The sequence below is a fragment of the Saimiri boliviensis genome, chromosome 10, assembly GCF_048565385.1.
Source record: "Saimiri boliviensis isolate mSaiBol1 chromosome 10, mSaiBol1.pri, whole genome shotgun sequence".
Classification (NCBI taxonomy): domain Eukaryota; kingdom Metazoa; phylum Chordata; class Mammalia; order Primates; family Cebidae; genus Saimiri; species Saimiri boliviensis.
The window spans coordinates 42,804,655-42,828,348 of record NC_133458.1 but is presented as its reverse complement, the minus strand read 5'-3'; the positions used below and the strand labels follow the sequence as shown (position 1 = coordinate 42,828,348).

The following is a 23,694-nucleotide window of genomic DNA, read 5'->3' as shown; positions in this document are numbered from 1 at the left end:
GATGAACACTTGCAATGATCCTCTTTACAGTATTGAAGAAACCTTGTAGAGTCTAATTGACTTTCAAGAGAAACAAGTCATCAGACTTTTTTTCCTTCTATGTATTACAGTGGACATGACATGACAGTTAACACCTTTAATACTGTAATAAAATCCAAGGTAATAAAACCCAAGGCTATTACCATAACTGAACCACATCAGTTTTGATGGATGTGAAGAAACTGTAAAGACATAAAGGTATATGGCCAAAAAACAAAAACCAAAACCAAAAACAAACCTTTTCTGAAGTAACAGAAAGGAATATGACTATGTTTAGAAACACAAAATAGCTCAATATCTGTTGAAGTTTTACCAACTAACTAGCTGTGTGGCCTTCCTCCATGTCTGGCTTTGCTTAATGATATTTAAAATGAGGATATTGGACTAGAATACCTTGAATTTTCCTTCAGTTATAAAATTTCATAGTAATTCAGAGACATACCTAGTCTAAGATTAATTTCATGTTAGAAACATTAACAGGCAAAGAGCTCTTACATCAGGAAGTTCCACATATTTGAATCAATGTGTGGGAAGTAATGTAACTTTGCTTACTAGTATAGAGATAGATTATGTCTCAGAAAAACCTAGGCTCTATTAAATTGAACCATATTAAATTGTAGTGTGTGGATCAAAGGTGGTCAAATATAGACAAATTTGTATGATTCAAGTTAACATCATTTTTAGTTGATGTGTTACTAATATATGCAAACCATTAGACTTTATTTTCATTATTTTTTACTTTCTGGAAAATAGAAATTTGGTAATCAAGTCCTTAACACAGAAAGGGGTACAACATTCTAGTAAAATATTTTAAGATACTTAGAAACATAGGTATAATATCAATACTATGCCATTGGAGAGTTGTGAGAAAAAAAAAATGGAGTCTTCACTGGTTGATGGAGGCTTTTGATTCAGTATTAGAATTCTTTATTCAATAGTTATCCCCTTTCTATATTCATATGGATAAAGCTTTCCTGCATGTAGAACCTACTTAGCCTGCAAGATTCCATCCCAGAGCAATTGATCTTTGTCTTTCCAGCAAGATCAGCTAAAACTGGAACCTAGCATTAACTGCCTTTCAATCAAAATTTTAGGACACTCAGAGCCAACCTCTTAGCAGTAATATGCTGTGGTTACATTTTTCAAGATTAGATATACAGTACTAACAATGAACTAGGCAACATTTGAGAGAGAATTAAGAGTGTATTACCCACCAGAGGACATGGGTATCCCCTGTTTTGGAGTCTCCACATTTCCTGCCAGTAGCCTACTAGAAGTCAGGAACAGGCCAGCAGAAATGTGCAGGACCACAGCTGATTCCAAAGGGCTTTTTGTGAAGGCTGCCAGACGTGCAGTACTTTTTAGATTTTCTGAAGACGAGAGAACCCACATATAAGAGAGGGTTTATGAACAAATATTTTTTGATTCAGGATCCAGGTAAATTCAGGGTATATGTTACAAAAACACAAATGAAAAATATTGTCTGTGACTTTTTAAAAAAAAAAAGTTGGGAAAGCTCATTAAGATTTATTTTAGGTACCAAATTTTGTAGTCCCTAAGCTTAACGACAGATGGTGGTGTAACTCCACCAATTTTGCAATATCTCCGTTCAGTTTGATGTAACATAGATTATCCTTGATTTGACTTCGGTGAAATTAGAATTTTCTCTTTTACCTAAATGTGTCAGGGAGGAGAATGGGGAAAACTCTTCTAAAAGGAGTCTGCTTATTTGCTCATCTTCAGAAAACTGTAGTGGATGTGAAAACATAGGAATCTGATATGTGCCTGTTTTTCTGTGTGAAAGAAAAAATACTTTACTTTACCTTGCATTTAAACTTTTGTTACAGGTTATTTGAAGTGAGTAGCACAATTCTGAAGATAGCATTTCTAACAGGAAAATAATAATAATTTAAAAACACCTCCTTACCTCTCTCCCAGCCATTTCTCCAAGTCAGTTGAAATTTAAGCACAATTCACAATTATACAGATAAAACGGCTCTGAAAGAGAAAATGAGTTGCTGTTTAACTGAAAGTTTTGGAAAAAACAGACTTAAGTGTGTGAAAAATTATATTTTTATAAAAAATAACTTAACGTCAAAGAGGTTCACTCGGAGAAGCACTAAACTAACATTTCTAACTTGTCATTCGCGTACATCGCTTTCCTTCATTTTGGCTTCACTTAGTCTCATTTGCAGTGTTTTATTTCGCACAAGATGTGTTGACAGAGACCATTTAAAACGAATTTATCTTTTTCTAGGACCGTACTAGAGCAGTGTCTCAGATTTTGTTGATTTGTGGTTTCGTCGTAAAATAAACTTGAAATCAAATAAACTTTCGTGAGGGAGCTTTCAGGTCCACTTGGTGAAACTCCTCATTCACCCAGTAGTCCTGTTGAACTTTCTTCTGGAACCTCTTTAAATGACTTTTGCAGATCCACGTGTTGCAAACGAGACCCGAACCAAAGGCTATGACCCTGCACGGCGACTACAGGGACAGAATTTGGCTTTCCTACTCTTTCCGATATGCAGCGTTTCGTTTCAATGCTGCCTTGATCTCGTGGGCTGACCAGTGACTTGTGCAAAACAAAACGATTCGATCGCTGTTTGCCCTTTCAGCGTTTTCCTCTGCTGCGGAAACCCGGTTTTCCTATTATTCTACTTCAACTTTTTTTGGAGTCTGCTAGCACAGAGCGCTAAACCCGGCCGGCTCCAGCAGCAGCTGAGGCGAACAAAGCCTGCAGTGTTCGGGGCCATGCTGGGGCGGGAGTGGTGGACGAGTTCAAGGAATTGCAAATAAATATATTTTATGACCACCCATCAACAAACTACGTGCCACCGTGGCGGCCCCTGGTAGCTGGGCCCTGTCTGCAGTGTAGCCAGGGGCGGGGGGGCTGAAAGGGAGGCGGCCAGAGAGGCGAGGCGAGCTGCGAGAGCCCCGAGCCTGAACTTTCACCTCTCGAACCCGGGCCCAGCCCATTGGCTGCAGCCGAGGGGTCCACCGAGGGCAGCGGCTCCTGGCAGGATCTGTTTTCTCAACTCCTTGAACAGCCTCCCTGCGGGATGAGTTGGAGGCCCGGGGCAGGGAAGCCAGCGAGGAGGAGATAATGGGGGCGAAGTTGAGCGGGGGCACTAGGGAGCTGCAGGCTCAGTCTCACGGAGAAAGAGGCCGCGGAAGGGTACTCGTTCATAAATACATGCTCCTCCGACTGAGATGTCCTTTCGCACCTCTTGGCTATCTGTACTTGCTGGACAGAAACGTTAGTGGCTGCGAATTTCACCAAAAGGTGTCTTTGTGTACAGAAAAGTGAAAGGCTAACTAAACTCGTTTCTCTCCAGGTCTTGAGACCCTAACCCTCTTTCTCCTCACTGGGAACTTGATCTTCCAGGTGGCCCAGTCTCTTTTACAATAAACCTTTCCCGCTCACTTACTCGGTTCACCTGGAGAGAAAGGGAAGTCAGTGGGGTCGATGTACGTGGGGGAGGAAGAAGGAAAAGAAGTGAGAAGCTGTCCACCTTTTGAATGTTCTGTTCCCTTCATTGACAACCCCCCTGGAAAGGTACATCCTCAGCTTTCCAAGGATTTCCACGTCGTTTACTCTTCTCTCTTTCAAAATAGTTTCAAGTTAATTCAGAATCCGTTTTTACTGAGGTTTCCTAGTGAAGCATAAATGCAGATTAGTTAACATAAAATTATTCCCACCTTTTCAAAAGGGCGAGGTAGGGCCATTTGGGGCTGGCGTTTTCTAAATTTAATGACTGCTCCTCGTTCTCTCTCTGCTCCCACTTTTAAAAGATTCGGATTATTTGTCCACTGTTCAGCCTGCATTTCAAAAAAGATGATTTTAAAAAAGAGTGAGAACACAGTCTATAGGCACAGCACTTGAGGACTGCCGGAGTTGAAAAGCTCAGGAAAGAACCGCAATTCAAAGCCCTGCTCTACCTCGTTCCTCTTCCTCCAGGCAGGGGCCGTCCTCCCAGGGCCAGCCCCGTGGCTTATTGACTTAATTGGTTTCACTAAAAAAACCCTGACGGAGTGTTTACCGACGTGGGTGCCAGGGCTGCTTCCTCCCTGGGAGAACCGCGGGTTCTGAAGGAAAGGGTTGGTGCCAAGTGTGTGTGTGAGCTCGCGTCTGCCCTTTAGAGAAAGGGCGCGCTGCTCTTTGAGGAAAAGAAAGATTCAAAGACACAAGTTAGTGCTGCTCGCCCGTCTCCCCAACCACTACTCCCTCTTCTGCCACCGGAGGGGTTCAAGTTAGCCGTTCTTTCCCCAGGGAGGAGGAGGGCCGGGAAGCAGCCGGTGGCCAGGCTTCGTTCACCACGGCCTCTTGGCCGCAGCTATTTGGAGGAAAGTTTCAGCGCCTCTCGGAACGCCACGCTCTGCGACTCACTTGCGAGCTGAGCAGCAGGCTCAGGCGGCGGCGCGCGGAGACGGCGGCCCGCGGGCAGGGGAGGAACCAGCGGGAGACGGCGGGGAGGGAGCGCCGGCCCCTCGCTGGGCTGGGGCTCCGGAGGAAGCCCCTCGCCACCTTTCCTGTCGCGCGTCCTCTCCGGGGCCGCCCTGTCCTCCCTCGGCCTTTCCCCTGTCATCCCCCTGGGTACCGCGCGGGCAGCCCAGCCGGGTCACTCCCCGCGGATAGGACCCGGGACCCAGGGCTGGAGGCCGGGCCCACGTATCCCCCAAACGGGAGCCTCGGCTTTGAAGTGCGCGCAGAGCAGGCTCTGGCAGTTTCTTCTTTCCTTTTTTTCCGGTTACTTTTGCTCCCCTCAGTCACTGACAGGGCCCTTCCCGAAAGCCTCGACCCTCAAAGTCCCAGCTCGGCGGCCCCTTCCTTCCAAGCCGCGCCCCGGTGACCTGGGCTGCGCGACCACGAGAAAGCCCGAGAACTCCTTGGCCCAACTGAGACAGGAACCAGGGCAACAATGAAGAGAAAGACACTCGGCCTCTCTCCACCCCAGGCCGCAGAGGCGCACACCGTGAAAAGAAAGGCCAATCAGCGCTTTAACGTACGCTCGGTTCTCCCTTTCCGACTACCACATACTTTAACTCCCTGCCACCGAGGGCTTTGGATCCCTTCGAGGCTTTCTGCACTTCAAGTGGAATCCCCTGTTTCATTTGCCAGCAGCTCCGTCTGCTGAGAGGACGTACTTTGGGGACTGCCAAGAAGCAGCAGACACAACTCGGCTTTGCCAATACAGCATACGGTTTTGTTCTCGCCTCCCTCCCCACCCCCTTCCCTGACTCGCCGTCTGGGGCGAGCGGGAGAAGGCGGAGCAGGAGGTGGGGAGAAGTGTGGGGGTGGGGGAAGCTCTGGTGCCGCACAAACAAGTTCTACAGCGGGTTGTTTACATAGCAGGTGGACCTGACGTCAGCCAGGAGGCTCCGCTGAAAATCCCTAACAATATTCTGCCCTGCGTTTCCCCCCGCTTAAAGAAGTTAGGGAAGGGGTGGGGGGCGGGGGAGTAAATAGGTGGACGGGGGAGAAAGGCATCCTAACCAGCTGGTTCCAAACCACTTTTTGGATCAACAACAACAACGACAATAACAACGCAAAGTAAAACAAAACAAACAAGTGGCCTGGCAGTACTTCGGAATCCTCTGCGGCGTCCTGTCCCCCACCCCGCCCCTTGGAGGAGAGACAGCCCCGCGCGCAGTGTGTGTACAGTTTGCATTGCCAACAACACGCGCGCGCGGCCGGGTGCGCGCGCCTGCCAGCGCACACTCACACAGACACACACACACACACAGACACACACACACACACACACACATACACACACAGATCCGGGTGGGGGGAGCGGCTGCGCGAGACAGCGCGAGCCTCCGAGAAAGCGCGAGACACGCCGGCGCGTGCAGCTCCGCGGCCGCCGCTTCGCCCCGGCTCTAGCCCCGCGCCACCCGCAGCCCTCTCGCGAGCGCCCGCCCCGGTTATTTATGCGGCGGCCGCGTCCGCCGGCTGCGGCTTCCTCTGCCCCCCCTCCCCGGGCGCGCCCCCCACTCGAGGTAGCAGCTGCCCGGACTCGCGCGTGGGTGTGTTGTTTGGGGGCTTCTGCCTCGGCGCCGCGGGTGCCACCTCCCGGGACGCTGCCCACGGCGTCCCCGGTTGCGGTAAGTTTCTTGGCCCTCTGGCGCGCTGCACCTCCGCACCCCACCCTGTCCCAGCCACCTCCACGCCGGGCCGGGCTGCGACTTTACTCTGCTCCGTGCTCCTCCCGCGGTGGCGACAAAGTTTCTCCCCAACCGCAGCGACCTGCTTGCCGGGCGAGTGTGACATGTGTCAAATTTGGGCTCGGCGTTGGGGTCGCGTTCAGGACTCAGCATCACCACTTGTTGTTCTTTTTCATTTTGCTTTGTGATGGGGGAATAGAGGGTGGCAAGGGGAGATGTGCTGTTGGCTCACGGATGATTTTTAGTTTAGAATATGCAAAATGTTGCTACGTCCGAAGAGACCGCGCGGCTGGAGGAGAATGTGTGTCGAAATACCAAATGTGTGTTTGTTTACTCTCTTCTTTTTAATTGTTTGTTGTCTTTTCCTTTTCCTCTCCCCTCCCCCAACCTCGGGAGGCGAAACAACAGTAAAAACCTGGCGGTTGGAAGCGCACTCTTTCTTGATCCAGCTGCTGACCTTTATTTACTCAGTTGGGCAAGTGCACGCTTCTCGCGTCTAAGTTGGGCACTTCAGCGTTCATCTCAGAAGTACTTCTCCGAGGAGAGGAAAGGGGACACTCCTGTTTCTAACTCCTGCGCCCACAGACGCTTCGGGAGAACCGTGCACGGGGATAACTGCTGCCCCCAATCGCGCTCCTTCCCCTGTCCACGCGTTAGCACGACCCGCTTCCCCCGGGGTCTGGCCTGGTTTTACTTTTATTCCGCTTCGGAGAGGTCGTCTCGCTGTTTGTGGGTGGGTTTGGGGTGAAATCGCACCTCGCCGCACTTCTGGGAGGAGACGTGGGAGGGGCGCAGCCACCTTTCGGAGATAGGGAGGGGTTCTCTCTTGGCTTTTACCTGGGTTCACAGTGGCTCCGGCGGGCGGGCAGGCTGAGCGCGGGTCCCGACGCCCTTCGCGCTCGAGGCGGCGCACGTGCGGCGGCGGCGCGGGCGGGACCCACTGGGTGGCCGTGCGCGCCGCCTGCGCGTTTTCCGCTCGCGTCTGCCCACCCGCGAGGCCGCAAAGCGCCCTGTCACCCGACTTCAGTTGGACCCTCACTTGTAGTGGGTGTTGTGGCCTCTCTAGAGCAGGGAGCAAAAGTTACCCACACTATTCTCAGATTCTGGAATCTCTTAGGTAAGTCTCTAAGGGCACCTGGCGCGTGGGGTGACGCTTTGGTTTGAAGGAACGTGATGGGAAGGACGCGTGCAAGTCTGGGGATTGGATTGGAAAGCTGAGCCAGTGCGCGTTTTGCATAGGGATGAGTCAAGAGAGGTCGACCTGGTCACCACGGGAGTCTGTAGAATCCGTAATCCCCAAAGACCTAGACCAATCTGTGTATTTGTTTATTGAGCTTTTTAACCGACAGATTTTAAACCATTTAATAGACAGCCGCTATCTGTAAGGCTCCTGCTTCCCAATCTCCCCCCTCCCCCCCGACACACATACACACAGTTTTTTCCTACCACATGTTAAAATCCAGTAAGTTTCTTGATCTTGAGGACTACTACTGGAGTACTCTTCGCTCCCGGGTGGGCAGGCTTTGGCCCTGGGAGGTGTGCTAAATGGCCTGAGTGAGTTCTCAGAGGAGGGTGGAGGAGGAAAGGACCTGTGGGAATGTGTCAGGTGTGTGTTACTTGTAGTCAGCGTGGCTCAGGAGTGCTTAAAGAGCTACCTCCCAACTTGTCCAGAGTGTACTTGGAAGAATATTTAAGTAGTAGCAGGTAAGCCCAGGGGAGAAAGTGACGTCCTGGTGTCAGGTAGCTGAAGTGGACGTTTTCCAACTGGAAGTATTGGGATTTACTTTTAGAAAGCAAAAGTTTGCCTTACAGGCACATCTTTTCAGGCTCTCCTAACTCAAACATTTTGTTTAGGCAGCAGCGGAAGCAAGAGGGATGTGCTTAATAGCAAGTCTGTGTTAGAGTCAAAACTGAAGTATAGATGAGCTTTCAGTTGTTTTCATCTTCAAGTCTGCATTCTGGGATACCTTGGGAAATGTTTTATGTTGTCAGGGGACCTGTTTATCTTTTCTGTCACTATGAGTTATAGATCAGTATATTCCCAGTGTACTGGAATTTTTAAATGTAGTGTTTGTTTAATGTTGTTAAACACAATTAATTTACACTTTTGATTTATTTGTATCTACATTAAAAGAGTGGGTGTAAAATTATATACCCTGTGGTCATTGGGGCCATACAATTTCTTGTCAGCTTTAGAGTTTTCTAAAGTCCCTTTTTCTCTTGCCTACTTGTTTCCTTCTTTCTTTCCTTTTAATTTTATTGCCTAACTAGACTCATTCAGTCGTCAGTCCAGTCAGATACCTCCTTATGACACACTATTTCATTGTTATCTAAAATTAAGTGAAGTAAATGTTTAATTGTGATTATATACTAACTTTGAAAGAGGAGACTAGAAACCTGATGATACATCCCTTAGATGAGAGAGGACACCCAATTTAAAAAGATCATCTAAAAGTTCATTTTTAAGTACAAAAAAGAATGTGAGGATTTTTAAGGGAATAATTTTTAATTCAATTTAAATATAAGTACAATGAATACACTCAGGTTGTTAAAATGTTACCATTAGACTTCAGTGTATATTAGAATAAATACAGCAATCAAAGGAATCATAGACATATGTTAATTATGAACTATTTGCAATGTTCAGAATTGCCTGAGTCATATTTTGGGATATTGTTTTTCACTCGGGGTGGAAAGAGGCCTTTAATTACATTATGATATGAAGAGATTTATGAAATGGTTGTGCCTGAATAAACTGTACTTGGAGTTTGATTTCTTCACACTTCTTGTATTGCAGTGGTTTTGCTTATAGAAATAAGATAAACTTTTGTACTTTTCTAGAAACCTAAAATAGGGAGGAAATAATTGTATGTTGTACACCATAAAAGTAGAAAAAAAAGTGAACATTGTATGTACAGATAATCTGTAAGGAGAAGTTATATTTCCTTTGTACCAGCAAGATTTCAAAAATAGAGAAGTCTCATAGTGTAGCTATTGGAATTATACTTTATGAAAAGTATATTTAAATATGTGAAAATAACTGCATGATTTGATTGCGATTCATAGAGCATGTAACAGTATAGTGATTGTAGCCAGAGACATTATTTACCATTTTAATTTCAACTGAATATGTGAAGGATACAAAACTTAATTACATAAAAGGGATTTTATTTGTGACTTTTTTGGATCTGTCTCTGCCTCATCAGCCTTGTTTGTTTTGTGTCATGTTAAATCAGCTATTAGTTATAATACTAATAGGAAACTAAATGATGGACGTCCTCACGTATTTTCTGCCTCTCTGAATTAAATCGGAAAGAGGCCATTGACTTGAAAGAAGAGAATGAGATTGAGCACAGATCACTAATAAGTTTTCTCAACATGACTGTTAATAGACAGAATTGTTGGTTGAGTTCAGAAATAGTATCAATTTTGTTACAGTTGCTGAATATTAATTTTTGGCACATCCAGGCTATTTTTTTTTCTTGAACTTTGTGATAAATAGTATTGGTGTTACTGATAGATGAATGGACCCAAAATATTCTAACCAGTGCCCAAATTCATACTATTTTTTGATAAAAGAAAGCCTATATCTTAAAATAGTCCTAATGAGATCTTAATATTGGCACTGATTTCAAAAGCAACTTTAGCCCTTCATTCATAGAGCTCTAATAAGTAAATTCAACCCAGAAAGAGTTCTCTATATTCTTAAAGCTTCTGTAAAGGTAATCCCTGTGCTTGAAACTTTAAAAAAACATATTCCATTGCTCATGGTCTGCAAATAATCTAATGCCTAATTCAAATTTCTATGTTGTCCTTTAGTTCTGTTCCTTTCGTAGGTGGAATAAACATTTTCTTAGGTCCAACTGTGTATCTCTTAGTATACTTGGACTAAAGTCCTATCAATTCTATAGTCTTTATTAAATAATTTACTTGGAACATTTTTTTTTCGTGAGGCTTAGGTCATTTTCATTGCTTTCTTATGGAGTTTTTCTAGACTTTTAGCTTCTTCATTTGATTTTCAGAACTTCAAAGTGGCCCCTGTAACATTTTTTTGTAACATCTTAACTAAGTATAGGTAGAAGGGTTGTCTAAAAATGCCATTAGGTTGTTTTTTTGTTTTTTTGTTTTTTAGCCCTGCATTGGTTATGTGAAAATTTATTATTATTGAATAACAAATACTCATATTGTAGGGTTCTCTTCCCTGTGGAATATTCTTTTCTTGCAGATATTTCTGCCTGTGAAATAAATGGGTCTTCCATTTGCTTACTTCCTTCTAAGTAATTTTTTATATACCATTTTGCTCTGCTCTGTGTATTTATTCATTCCTTGCCCTAAATGTCCTAGACAAAGCAAACAAATAAAAAAGTACCTAGCTGTGGTGAAATGTAAAGAAATAGTATGATCTAATCAAGAGATTAATGGTAGAATATTGAGATGCTGGAGAGACATTTTAGAGAACATTTAAATTTCTTACATTGAAATACTATTGGTATTAAAATGATAAAGTAAATTTATGGGTATATGATGATATATTTTCAGCAATAATATTCACGAAAGCTAGTTTTTCTTTAAATAGTTGCCCTGGTAATTTGCTGTTTCCTCAAATGTGATATTAAGTATTGCCCTAATTATTTTTAGGAGTATAATCTCCATTTTATAATTGGAATGATTAGGAATTTGTATTTATCTATACAGATAAATTTGTAAGTCAGGTATCAGCCAACTTAACAATATATCTGTGCTCTAAAAGTACACTGGTATCACCTCAATTTCATCTTTAATACATTATATTTTAATGATTTAAGGTTGGATTCATTTTCACTGTTTGATTTTGTAGCTGTGGACTTTGTTGACTCTCCCTGAATTGACTTGTATTTGTTCATTCTTCCAATTTTCCAAGTACAATTTGAATGTTTAAATTTACTAAATTCAACTAAATCTATCTAAATATTTTTTAAAACTACATTTTCTCCGTGAATCATCTATGGGGTTTAGGTTCAAACTTTTGGATTCTTTGATTATTGAAATATACATTCTTGGACCTATACTCAGCTACTGCTTGAATTCAGCTTTCGGGTTGGTTCCTTCTGTCTTCCTACTACCTGCCAAGGATATCTAGAAGATACCTTCCGATTATATTGATAAGCATCATATGTTATACAGAACCAACATCTACATTTTTTTATACTGCAGAAAATTATTTTTGTTAGCAAGAGTGAACACAATTTACATGTTGAAAAGCACATTGCTGTGAAGAAAATGAATTCCCAGGGGTTTAAGAGCTCTCAGCATTTTTTTAGTTTATTAATGTTCCTCAATTTGCTTCAATTGCTGTCATGGAAGACTTAAAATATACTTTGTGTTGATAATGTTGATTTAAAATTTACTTAAGTTTTTAGTGTTTCCTCTTAAAGGTTTTTCTAACCAAAGTCGAAAAGATTATACCATTACAATGTCTTAAGTGTTTTTTTTTGTTTTGTTTTGTTTTGTTTTAAGCAGGTTAAGGAAATTAACATTGAATTCCCCCAAACAAAGGCTGCTATTAGAAATATCTTAAAGTTTTTCTGGTATTTATTATTTTTTTTATTCTTAAATTTTATGTTTATTTGATGGCGTTTTCTATGAAAGTTTTCTTTATCATTTTAGCTTTGTATCATTTTGGTACACACACCCAACTATAGCGATCATTTTGCAACTTTTTCTCAACCTTAAAAAAAACAAACTTACTTAAAATATATTTTAGGGGGTGGGAAAAAATCAGTGGTAGACATATTTTGGAGAAAGCATTTATACAATTTCTCACTGGCAGATAGTGAGGAAAAACTTACAGTACACTAATCCAAATATCTTAACATCTTAACATATGTAGACTGTCATAAAATCATCTCATTTTTTTTAAAACAGATCCCCAACATCTTTAAGAACCATTCCTCACTATTACCTCACCCAAATTTTTGTTCCAGGATTTGGTTGATCTATGTCTATATGCCTGTAGCTAACTCTTCACTTCCTTTTTGTCTTCAGTTTTTTTCCTTGTGGAGTTTACCTTTAGTTTAGCTAAATGGCAACAAAAATGATCTTGCTCTATACCTGTAGTTGATACAGCCACTGCTACCAAGCTGGCCAGATACACCATCATCGCCTACCTGAACTGAGGCAATATATACTTAGTTGATCCTACTACTTCTCCCTCCAGGCACCACAGTTTATTCTCCATAGAGCAAAGTGATCTTTTAAAAACTGTCTAACTGTGTTCCTCTTATATAAGCCTTCCAAAAGCATCTTATCTCTCTCAGAATAAATGAGACATTACATAAGGTCTTGTTTTTTCTCTTATTTGGCCTACTGTGGGCATACAGTTCTCCTTGATAGTCCTAAAAGCAGGGTAAGTGGACTCCTACTCCAGAGCTTTTCTCTGTCTGGAATGATCTATCCTTCTGGATCTTCACTAACTTCAGGAGGTCTCTGCTCATATGTATCCTTGGCAGAAGCCATCTCTAACTGTCCCATATAACAAATTCTCATGGATCACTCTATTTATTTTTGCCATATTTTACTTTTCCTCATAGTACTATCATTAACTGACATTTAGAAAACATGGTTATCTAACAATGACATGTTTGTTCCATTGAGCCAGGGATTTTATTTTGCTTTGGTTTAACTCAATATGTAGAACAGTGCCTGGCACTTGAGAAGAGCCCCATCAGTAAATTTCAAGTGAAGGAATGAATGTTTCATTGGAGGCCCAAGAAGTTACTTCTATCTATATTGTTGCATAACTTGTTTTGAAATTACTTTTTACTTTTTTTTTTAAATCCTACCCCCATTTTATATCATATCTCATTGGGAAACACTGTTCATTATTATATTGGCAAAGACATGGCTCTCATCTCAGGTGAGTATATTTCAAGTTCCACTTTCTATACTCCTTTTTAAATTCTTGATCTGAGAAACAACATTACATTTAAATTTTGAAAGTTGTGAGTGGATATTTGTGGTTTTGGACCACAAACTTTCAATAGTTTAGTGCTCTAATATAATACCACAGGTTAAACTGATGGATTTGGTCATAAAATTCATCATTATACCTTAATATGAATAGAATAAATGTATGCCAGTATTTCTAATGGATACACTGTAAATACAACGAGGGCAAGCCAAGTATTTCTGGCATTTTCTGTGTGGAAAGATGGAGGGAAATTGGTCAAATCAAGGTCTCTTCTGGGATTTGTAACCACATTTAGATGGCTTTACGTCTTTCATTGGAAAACATACTATAGGTTTACAAATTCTGTTTTCTTTCTTTCTTTCAGTATATGCTCTTAAACAGACCAGATTAAAGATTTATGATTGGATGAAAACTCCAAGTCTTTAAAGTTAAAATCCCACTCTTCAGCTTGCTCAAATTGGTTTTGGATACTAAGACATGAATAAGTGATACAGCTCTCTATATAACACCACAGAAATACCCAAATATTTTCTTATAAGCATAATGCCCTACAGATCTCCCTCTCACATATTTTGTTCATATTTAAATTGCACTAACTTACTTAGAATTTTATTCTAAATGACTTGAGAATAGTGAAAGGAGTCTATAATCTTTTCTGTTGATAAGGAAGGAGGATATCTCTCTTCTTAACCTACTTCCTTTCATTTTTCTCTTTCCTTTTTCTCTTCCACAGACTGAAAATCATTTAGACATCCCACTAGTGATATGTGGCCCTTGGGAAACTGAAGTCAGGCAAAGTGGATTTTATACATAATTACCCCTCTTTTTCTCTTTTAAAAAATTATTTTTACTTTTTTCTTTTGAGACAGAGCCTCGCTCTGTTGCCCAGTCTGGAGTGCAGTGGTGTGATCACAGTTCACTGTAGCCTCGCCCTCCTGGGCTTGAGTGATCCCAACTCAGCCTCTGAAGTAGCTGAGACCACAGGCACGCCACCAAGCCTCACTAATTTTTTAAAAATTTATGGAGATGGGGTCTCGCGATGTTGTCCAGGTTGGTAAAAAAAAAATTATTATTTTTTTAAATAATTAACTCACACCTTCTGCTCCCTTTCTCCGGCCCCTTAAATTCAGTGTCCTCCATGTTGTGAACTGGCTATTCCAAATCTCAGTGCACTCTCCTTTCCATGTTGCAAGTAGAAAATTTTATGTCAAAGGACATATATGATAATAATTCTTATTAAGACTGAGAATGAAGATGAATAGTTCTGAAAAGTATCTAGTTACTATCCCACAACATTAAATAGTCAGCATGGTTTACTATCAAGAGTAATCCATGTTGAGTGCTAGGAGACTTGTATTCTGGTACTGTATCTGTCTGTGACTATTGTGTGATATTGGGTGAGTCATTTCCTCTAGAAGATACTACCTTAGCTTTCAATTACTTCTAATTAAAACATTTTAAGAAATGCGTGGATCAAATCTGAAGCTGTTAATATAACATGTTTTATTCTTGCCACCCCATGAATGTACACTTAAGAATGAGAGAAGATATCTTCTAAAATAAAAACTGTTTAAACAAACAAAATTAGCACAGTCACTTTGCTAGTGAAGCTTAAAGGGCTGAGTTAAATTTTTAAAGTTTTTTTTTTTTTTTTTTTTAAGCTGTCTTATCCTAATGGGTATCTTAAGATCATTCTACTCCTTCCTAGTCAGAAATGGACCCTCCCCTTATTTAGACAGAATGCTAAGACAAGGAGAGAAGGTAGAGTACATGTGGAGTTGATTACATTAGGATTAAGAAAGGTAAATAACCACCTGGCATTATTCTGCCTGAAGCTTGTATCATTATCAGCCATAAATATTAATTTATTCACAATGTTGTGTTGGTCCTGTGCTCATTCATATATTGAGCTGTTGGTGGCACCAATCCAGAAATCAAGTGGGGAGTGGATAAGCTGTTTGATAAACTTTGTCTTTTTAAAATTGGAGCTCCCCTTTTGAATGGACTTTACATGCACAGCAATACATATTTATAACCCACATAAAATATTGGCCAGCATATTGTCCAGTCTACACATTGTGCTGCATGAAAACACAACTCAACTATAGAAGTGTACTGCATATCTTTGCTGTAGTTTGGCTTAATGGGAATGGCACAGAGGTTTTCTACAATGCACCACATAAGAAGTTTTGACCTAAATCTTTTGAGACGTCTTTCTTCTTCCCTTGGGGACTGCCAAAAAGTATATTTAGAGCTTCATCTAGGTGGTTTTTTCCCTGCTTTGCTGCCCGAGTCCCCGTCACGTGACATATACATCATGCAACATACACATACCTCATGAAGTATGTGAAGCAGGCGTCCCCAAACTTTTTACACAGGGGGCCAGTTCACTGTCCCTCAGACCATTGGAGGGCCACCACATACTGTGCTCCTCTCACCACCAATGAAAGAGGTGCCCCTTCCTGAAGTGCGGCGAGGGGCCGGATAAATGGCCTCAGGGGGCTGCGGGCCGGGGCCATAGTTTGGGGACGCCTGATGAAGGCTGCTTTCCTTGTCACCATGAGCTCACTTTGCGGATTCAGCACAACCAAGGAAAGCAGGGGATAATAATTATAGTAGTTTTCAGCAGTGATGTAAGCTTTCAGATAGTGATACATTTTAATACATTTTACATTGTTAAATGTTACAGAGAATGTTTATTCCTATGACTAAAAATGAAATTAACTCAACAGTCTGACTTTGTTATCCTAAATAAAATGGTTTTAAAACTTTATTGACTTGATCAGTTTATAATATTCCTTTACTTCCAGAAAAGTATGCCTTTAAATTGCTTTTTTATCCCTTCTAACTTTGTTCCGTTGTAATTTTCAGTAATGTCAAGCCATTCCTAATCCTACATGTCTGATGCTCAAAATATTCTACACACAGTAAAAGGCAGTGCAATTTGTTATTTCTAATTGGTATTAGATTTCACATCTTTTCTCTTTGATATCTTCCTAATTGTGTCCTGAAAACATCGCATTCCCATTGGGCTGAAATAATGCCAAATCCTAAATTACTATTAAGTATACGCATATGCTTATTCATATTATATTAAAGGAACATCATTACTGTAAGGTTTGTTTTTATTTTAAAAACAACTCACTTTTCTTGTATAATACTCTAGAATATGGTAATAAAATACAGAATATATAAGTAATACAGAATTTTAATGTTTATCTTCTTATTCCTAGAATTACATTTCTTATGAGAAGATATTTTAAAAATAGAATGTGATTGAATAGTTTTATGTTTACATGTTAACTATTCATGAAACAACAGAAATGCCAATGATTATAAAAAGCAGGTTGTTTATACATTTGACATTTCTTTTTAAATTAATGCTTTGATTACTATAATGTAGAAATGATGCTGATAATTTTCTCTCAAAAATACTTAATTTTATGGTTTGTTAATGTCACAAGCCATATTTTAATTCCTCATCTTTATAATAGTTTTAAGCTCTTTCATTTCATCATTTAATTAAAGATTATTTCCATATGGTAAAATTGACCCTCTTTTAGTGTACAGTTCTTTATATGTTGATAAACATGTAGTTGCATAATCACTACCACAATTAAGATGCAGAACAGTTGCATAATCCTTCAGATTTCTTCATATGGATTTTAGTCAACCCTTCCTCCCATCCTCTAGTCCCTGGTAACCACTAATCTGATTTATGTTCCTATAGTTTCGTCTTTTCAAGTCTGTTATATAAATAGAGTCATAGGATAGATAACTTTTGGAGTCAGGCATCTGTAACTTAGCACAATGCATTTGAGAATCATTTATATTGTGCATATCATTTTTCCCTTGCAAGAACATAGTTGCCTTTTCCTTAGGAACTTAGAATCTTCCTCTCATTATTCATTCAAGTATGTTTCTATATAGCCTTAAGTTACATTTTGGCTTATTAGCAGTTACTTGGCTTACAAACAAAATTAGAGATTTTACTGGCCAATACTTTCTAAGAATTTAATCTTGAGGTCTCCAGCATAGTTCTCTACCTTCCATTCCCACTTCCATCCAGCCTCTCTTTTGCTCTCATACTTGCTTTCCTTGTTCCCACAGGTGTTTATTTTTCATGTCATTTGCACTCCTATTTGACTGATTCATATAAGGCCCAGTCATACTGCTAGTTCTTATAGAAGCCGCTCATTATCAATTGTTTAATGATGTTCTTTCACTTATATATTCATTCCTCAATCATTGTTTGTTCATCAGTTTCTGTTAATGGCAAAAGAAATAACTGAAGAATCCTAGAATTGAAAGAAAACTTTGAAATCATGAAATTGTTTTCTAATCTTCCTCTCAAGGCAGATGAGAGGTAGAAATAGGAGTCCAGGAGTCTTTGTCAAATTGCCTGTGGGACCTAGAGCAGTGAAAAGTGTGGATAAAGAGAGAATTAACAAAATATGTAGGCAGGCTGCCAAGAATAAATTGTTAATTTGAAAATGCTAAGCCAAAATGAAACAGAAACCAGGGAGGCAATCAGCCTGGAGAAATTACCAGGGATTTTTGTTGTTGTTGTTGTTGTTGTTGTTGTTGTTGTTGTTGTTGTTGTTATTTTATGGACAGTTGTGAGCTGTCTAAAGATATATGAACAAGAAGGAAGGAATCCTCATTACCTTAGCTCTGGCTGATGGCTTTCAAAAACACAGATAGAGGCATCACATTTCTTGATTTAAAATTATACAAAGCTGTGGTAATCAAAACAGTATGGTACTGGCCTAAAATCAGACACTTAGACCAGTGGAACAGAATAGAGAGCCTAGAAATAAATCCAAATACATATGGTCAACCAATTTTTGAAAAGGACACCAAGAGGACACAATGGAGAAAATATAATCTCTTCAATAAATGGTGCTGGGTAAAGTGGATTTCTGCATACAAAAGAATGAAATTGGACCCTTATGTTACACCAGATACAAAAATTAACTCAAAATTGATAAAAGGCCTACATATAGGACTTAGAAACTATAAAACTACTAGAAGAGAATGCAAGAGAAAGACTATTGGCCTTGGAAAATATTTTTTTGGATGTTACACCAAGAGCTTAGGCTACAAAAAAACACAAATAAATGGGACAACTAAAAAGCTTTTGCACAGCAAAGACATCAGTTAACAAAGTGCAACAGCAGTCTACAAACAGAAAAATATTTGCAAATTATATCTTTGGTAAAGGTTAACATTCAAAATTTCAAAAGAACTCATATAACTAGGCCAGGTACAGTGGCTTATGCCTGTAATCCCAGCACTTTGGGAGGCCGAGGCAGGAGGATTGTTTGAGCTTAGGAGTTCAAGACCAGCCTGGGCAATATGGTGAAACTATGTCTTTACAGAAAATACAAAAATTAGCGGGGAGTCGTGGCATGCACCTGTGATTCCAGCTACTTAGGAGGCTGGAGTGGGAGGATCAATTAAGCCCAGGAAGTTGAGGCTACAGTGAACCATGACCAGGTCACTGCACTCCACTATGGGCAAGAGAGCATGACCCTGTCTCAACAAACAAGCAAGCAAACAGAAAAAAAAAAAAAAACAACTCATACAACTCAACAGTAGAGAAACAATCAAATTAAAAAATAGCAAAGACCCAAATAGACATTTATCCAAAGATAAATGAAATAGTTTTCTACCTATTTCATGAAATGAAAGAAGACAAAGAAATGGCCAACGGGTATATGAAAATATGCTCAACATTATAAATTTTCAGGGAAATGCAAATCAGAACCATTGTGAGATATGATCTCATACCTGTTAGGATGGCTACTCTCAAAAAGGCAGAAGATAACAAATGTTGTACTCACGTGAAAGAAAGGGACCTCCTATTCACTTTTGTGTGAATGTAGATTAGAATGACCATTATGGAAAACAGTATGGAGGTTTTTAAGAAAATTATAAATAGAACTATCATATGACCCACCAATCCCTCTACTAGGCATATACCCGAAGGAAATGAAATTATAAAGATATCCACACTCATACGATCATTGCAGTATTATTCAGTAGCTAAGATATGGAAATAAGTGTTCATCAACAAATGAATGGATAAAGAAACTGTGGTATATGTAGTTGTCCCTTGGTTTCTGTGGAGGATTGGTTCCAGGACCTACCTTGGATACTGGAATCCATGGATGCTCAAGTCTCTGATACAAAATGGTGTAGTGTTTATGGGAATGGGGCTTGGGCTGAAATGAGATATAGGTCAGAAGATAACAAAGTCACAGATATGTAAGATGAATAAGTCTAAAGATCTAATATACAACATGAAGGTTTTGAGTAATAAAATTGGGATTCATTTAAATGAGAAGATTTTAGCAGTTCCTACCAGCAGATCAAAATGGATGACTATGTGAGAGGATCAATATGTTAATTTGCTTCACTATAGTAACCTTTTTTACTGTCTATGTATATCTCATAATATGTTGTATGCTTTAAAAATACACAATAAAATTTACTTTTTAAAAACCTGCCATGAGTGAAGAACTTGTTTTTATAATGTATAATATTTGAAAAAATTTAATTGATACAAAGTTCTTCCTTACAGTGAATTGGAATCAATTAGCCACTATTTTTAGCTCTGCACTTTGTATTTATACATAGATAACTTTTTACATGTCTAAAGCATTTTCATTTCCTCGACAGACACCTTGAAACTTGATCTCAATTTTTCTCTAACAGTTGTGTTACATTGTTAATGAAATTGAAACTCATTTTTTAATAAATTGCAATGAATATACCATCTGAATAGTTTATTCTTAAAGTAAGATTTGTATCTCCATTAATTTTTTTAAGTTCAATTATCCAGCATGTCAAGATTTTAAAGAAATTCTGATTCTTTTATATATGTTAGCAATTGTGTCATCCATAATTGTGTCATCACATCCAAAACTGTGATTAATACATTTTATAGTTTTTCTTATTTATAAAAATATTGAGCAGAACATGCTAAAGAATAGAGCCTAGGGCATACTCCTTCACTTGTCATTAATCCTTTGCGTGTGATCGTTTAGCTACTGTTATATATTTAAAATTATAATGGCTAACATTTATTGAGCAGTTCATTTAAGTAGGCACTTTTCTAAACACTTTATGTGTATAAATTCATTCAATCCTCATAATCTCTTTATAAGAATCGTTGTGATCCCCATTTTATGAGTGGCAAGGCTGAGTCACAAATTGTCAACTGTGAAGGGTCTGAAATTTACCCTGTTTGCAAACCAGCAAATTAACTAGCTCCTGTTTTGTTTATGCTCAGGAAGCCCAAGACTCTTGAGTCAGAGACAGGACTTTTTTTACTAACGGTATGAAAAGCAACATGAGTTTCACGTTTGTTTTGGTGCCTTTGTCCCCCAATCCCACAGGAGCTCTGTAGAGTGGCTGGAGTTGATGTTTCACATTCAAGGAGTTGTGTCACAAATAAGGAACCCCACGTTTAGGAAGCCCAGTCTTTTTTGATGGACTGTAAGAAAATGTACTCTTTCTTTCAGAGGGTATTCCAAGACTGTTTGCTAGACAAAAGATAGTCCAGAACAAAAGCTGCCAGTGCCTTTGCTAACAAGACATGCAGAAATAGGAGAGACCCATGGAAATTTGCCTCTCATCCCAATTGTTAAGAAATTTGCCCAAAATTACACAAATAGTAAGTTGATTTACTCCAAGTTGGCCATGACAGCATTTCTTCATACTTCCCTTAGTGTAGATATTGTGCAGCTAAGACATTTCTCTGATCCACTTATCTAGTAACAGTGTCAGAAAAGGAAACAAGGTTTGGCATGGATTATTTTTAACAAGTCTATGGCAGGTTTTTAGAAAATTTTTTAAGTGCTCACAAACCATCTGTTTAATAACCTGCTCTAGAATTTTGTTGGGGAATAGTGTCATGCTCACTGATCTTCATTTTCTAGAATCCTTTAACCTTAAAAAAAACCAAGAGAACATTTGCCCCCTTGTGTATTATGTCTGTTTTCTTCTTATTTGTAACTCTTCCAAGGTTATTAGCTGTGGTTCTGTGATGTTTACAAGCCTTGAAACTATGATCTATTGGTCCTGTGTACCTGGACTCATTTGACTCATTGTCCTCTTACTAATTTCTGAGCTTTAATTTTTCTTATTAATCATATTTGATTTTCCGTTTCACCTTCAACATTGTGTGTGTGTGTGTGTGTGTGTGTGTGTGTGTGTGTGTGTGTAGAAGGCAAAAACAATGCAAGATTCAAGTTATGTTTCATCTCAGTTGTCTGATGATAATCATTGTTACCAAACAGTAGGCTCATCCCTTAGTTAATGTTTTTCTATACCTAAAGAGTTCTTGCAGTGGCCTTTTTTTTTTTTAAATCTGTTTCAGCTCATTGTGAGCATTTATTAAATCTTTGAGCCATGTTTCTGTACTATTCTTTGCCATGGATGCCACTTCTAAGGTTGAAGAATCCTTGTGTAACTCTTCTGTTTCTTTGGATATTTTCCAATTTTTTCTTTGGTAGTATTCTCTGAGTTTGGAGGGTCATTACTTCACTTTAGTAATTCATAATTTCAATAGATGACCTGCCCCAAAACATAATTGATTTTAGAATTTTATGCCAAGCCGTCATATGTGACAGGGGTTGACAGAATTCTTCTGTAAAGGGCTCTATAGTAAACATTATAGGTTTTTGGGCCATTTCTTTCAACTCTTCCTCACTGCCATGATACTATATAAGCAGTTACGGACAATATCTAAGTGAATGACTGTGGCTGTGTTCCAGAGGTTTATTTATGGACACTTAAATTTCATATAATTTTCGTGTTTAATGAAATATTCTTCTCTTGATACTTATTCAACCATTTAAAAATGTAAAATGCTATTCTTACCTCACTGTTCATTCAAAATCAGGCAGTGGACTAGTTTTAACCCATGGACTCTATTTTGCAACATGCACACACACACACACACACACACACACAGACACACACACCACTATGGTTATTCATATAAATATAGACATATCTTTTAAATCTCCATCTCTGAAATCCATGCCACATTTCATTCACTTGCTTGGAATTATGAGCTTAAAATTAACATGGACTTCCTAAAATTCTTCCACAAGCTCTTTCTTGAAATAGCTCTTCCCTTTTCACTGCAATTGAGTCTAAAGTAGTAGTTCACAGAAAGAAGACATTATCAGTAAATCAATAAGTTGTTAAATGCTTGACTTTTGGTATCATTAATATTACAATATAAATTTGGATAATACAGTACGATGACCAGCTGAGTTTTCAGAGATCTAGATAGTGAACCAGGAATAACGGTTACATAACTTTACCAGTGGTCAGGGCAAAACAAAAATACCAGAAGTATCTTCGGACAGGTAACAGAGTCATGAAGCTTCTTCAGAAACAGCATTGGCAACCTTAAGTATGAGACAAAACTTTGACCCAATCCAGAGCTTTTTATATATTCTTTGTTATGTCAGAACTTAACAAATTGTACCCGTAGGCCTAGGGTGCAATTAGATGAGTAAAGTATCTGGCTGGAATAGGACATTGGAAAGCTGATTACACCAGGGCTCTCAAGCAGCCAGATAATGAGGTTTGCTTCTGTGACTTTGGATAAAAAGGATCTCCTAGTATATTTATTTACAGTGGCTCTTTTGCTAGGTTTTTTAAAAAAATGTATTCTGGTATGTATGTATGTATGTCTGTATGTATGTATTTAAGATAATTAAAACCAACCTTGTCTAGTCTGTGTAGGGGAATGTTTCTGTTCTTATTTTTGATGTAAACCTTGTGGATTACACAATTTCAGCTGGGGGAAAAGGGAAAGATGAACGAAAAGACTAGAAATGAGGATTGGAAGGTTCTTTTCCTTTATGTTTTTTCTTCTTTACTATAGGCAAGTCCACAATAGTCAGCTAGCTAATGGATTGTTTAACTTTTTTCTTCAGAATATGTATCTCTTTTTGATAGTAGGTTTGGTTTAGAGGTAACATTTGTTTCCTTTTTTACATGAAAGACTTGTAAATTGAACAAAATCATTTCTTTTTTGCCCCTTGGAATTACTATCTTTTTTATTAACATTTTTCAACATCTTAACTAAGGAATTTGTGATTTTTGACTTTCAACTAACCCATAATAGACATTCCTCCAATCTCTCCCTTTGAATTTATTTTGAATTTTCTTTGACTAAATTCTCTTATGTGAACTCTATTCTTATCATTTTAAGGCTCAGAAGACTCTATACTATAGTACTGAATTTCTTTGTGAAGTTTAGTTCAGAATTATATGATTTCTGTATTTCTGAGTGTTTAAGATTTTTGATTCATAGGTCTAGGTGGTTACCATTGTGTTGAATCAAAGTCCTTTTTATGATGGTGTACTTGTTGCTTTGCCAAAATTACGGAGAGCATGGCTTTCAGAAAAGTATTTTTAAGTAAAGCATTTATTTAAAACTACAGACCAATCTCTTTTAGAATTAAGACAACAAGAAATGAAATATTTATGAGACAGGGCTTGGCTGTATGAGA

The 23,694-nt window shown here is 39.2% G+C and overlaps 1 protein-coding gene and 1 long non-coding RNA gene across 12 annotated transcripts in view; one reads left to right on the top strand and one right to left on the bottom strand.

Annotated features, from left to right (window-relative positions):
- LOC141580172 (uncharacterized) overlaps positions 1-4,239 on the bottom strand; it is a 143,102-nt gene extending 138,863 nt beyond the window's left edge. Inside the window, exons 1-3 of the long non-coding RNA XR_012512262.1 lie at positions 3,739-4,239; positions 1,967-2,037; positions 1,254-1,409 (exon numbers count right to left, since the gene is read on the bottom strand). This is a non-coding gene — a long non-coding RNA (uncharacterized LOC141580172). The remainder of the gene's footprint in view (positions 1-1,253; positions 1,410-1,966; positions 2,038-3,738) is intronic.
- Positions 4,240-5,720: 1,481 nt separating this feature from the next.
- Positions 5,721-23,694, top strand: part of FOXP2 (forkhead box P2) — a 596,515-nt gene continuing 578,541 nt past the window's right edge. For 8 of the 11 annotated variants that reach the window (XM_074379186.1, XM_074379182.1, XM_074379195.1 and 5 more), the window contains exon 1: positions 5,722-6,144. The gene's annotated coding sequence lies outside the window, so the exon portion shown is untranslated. Of the gene's footprint in view, positions 6,145-7,148; positions 7,322-23,694 lie in introns of those variants that run through there. The other 3 variants (XM_074379189.1, XM_074379193.1, XM_074379184.1) reach the window with 3 other exon arrangements.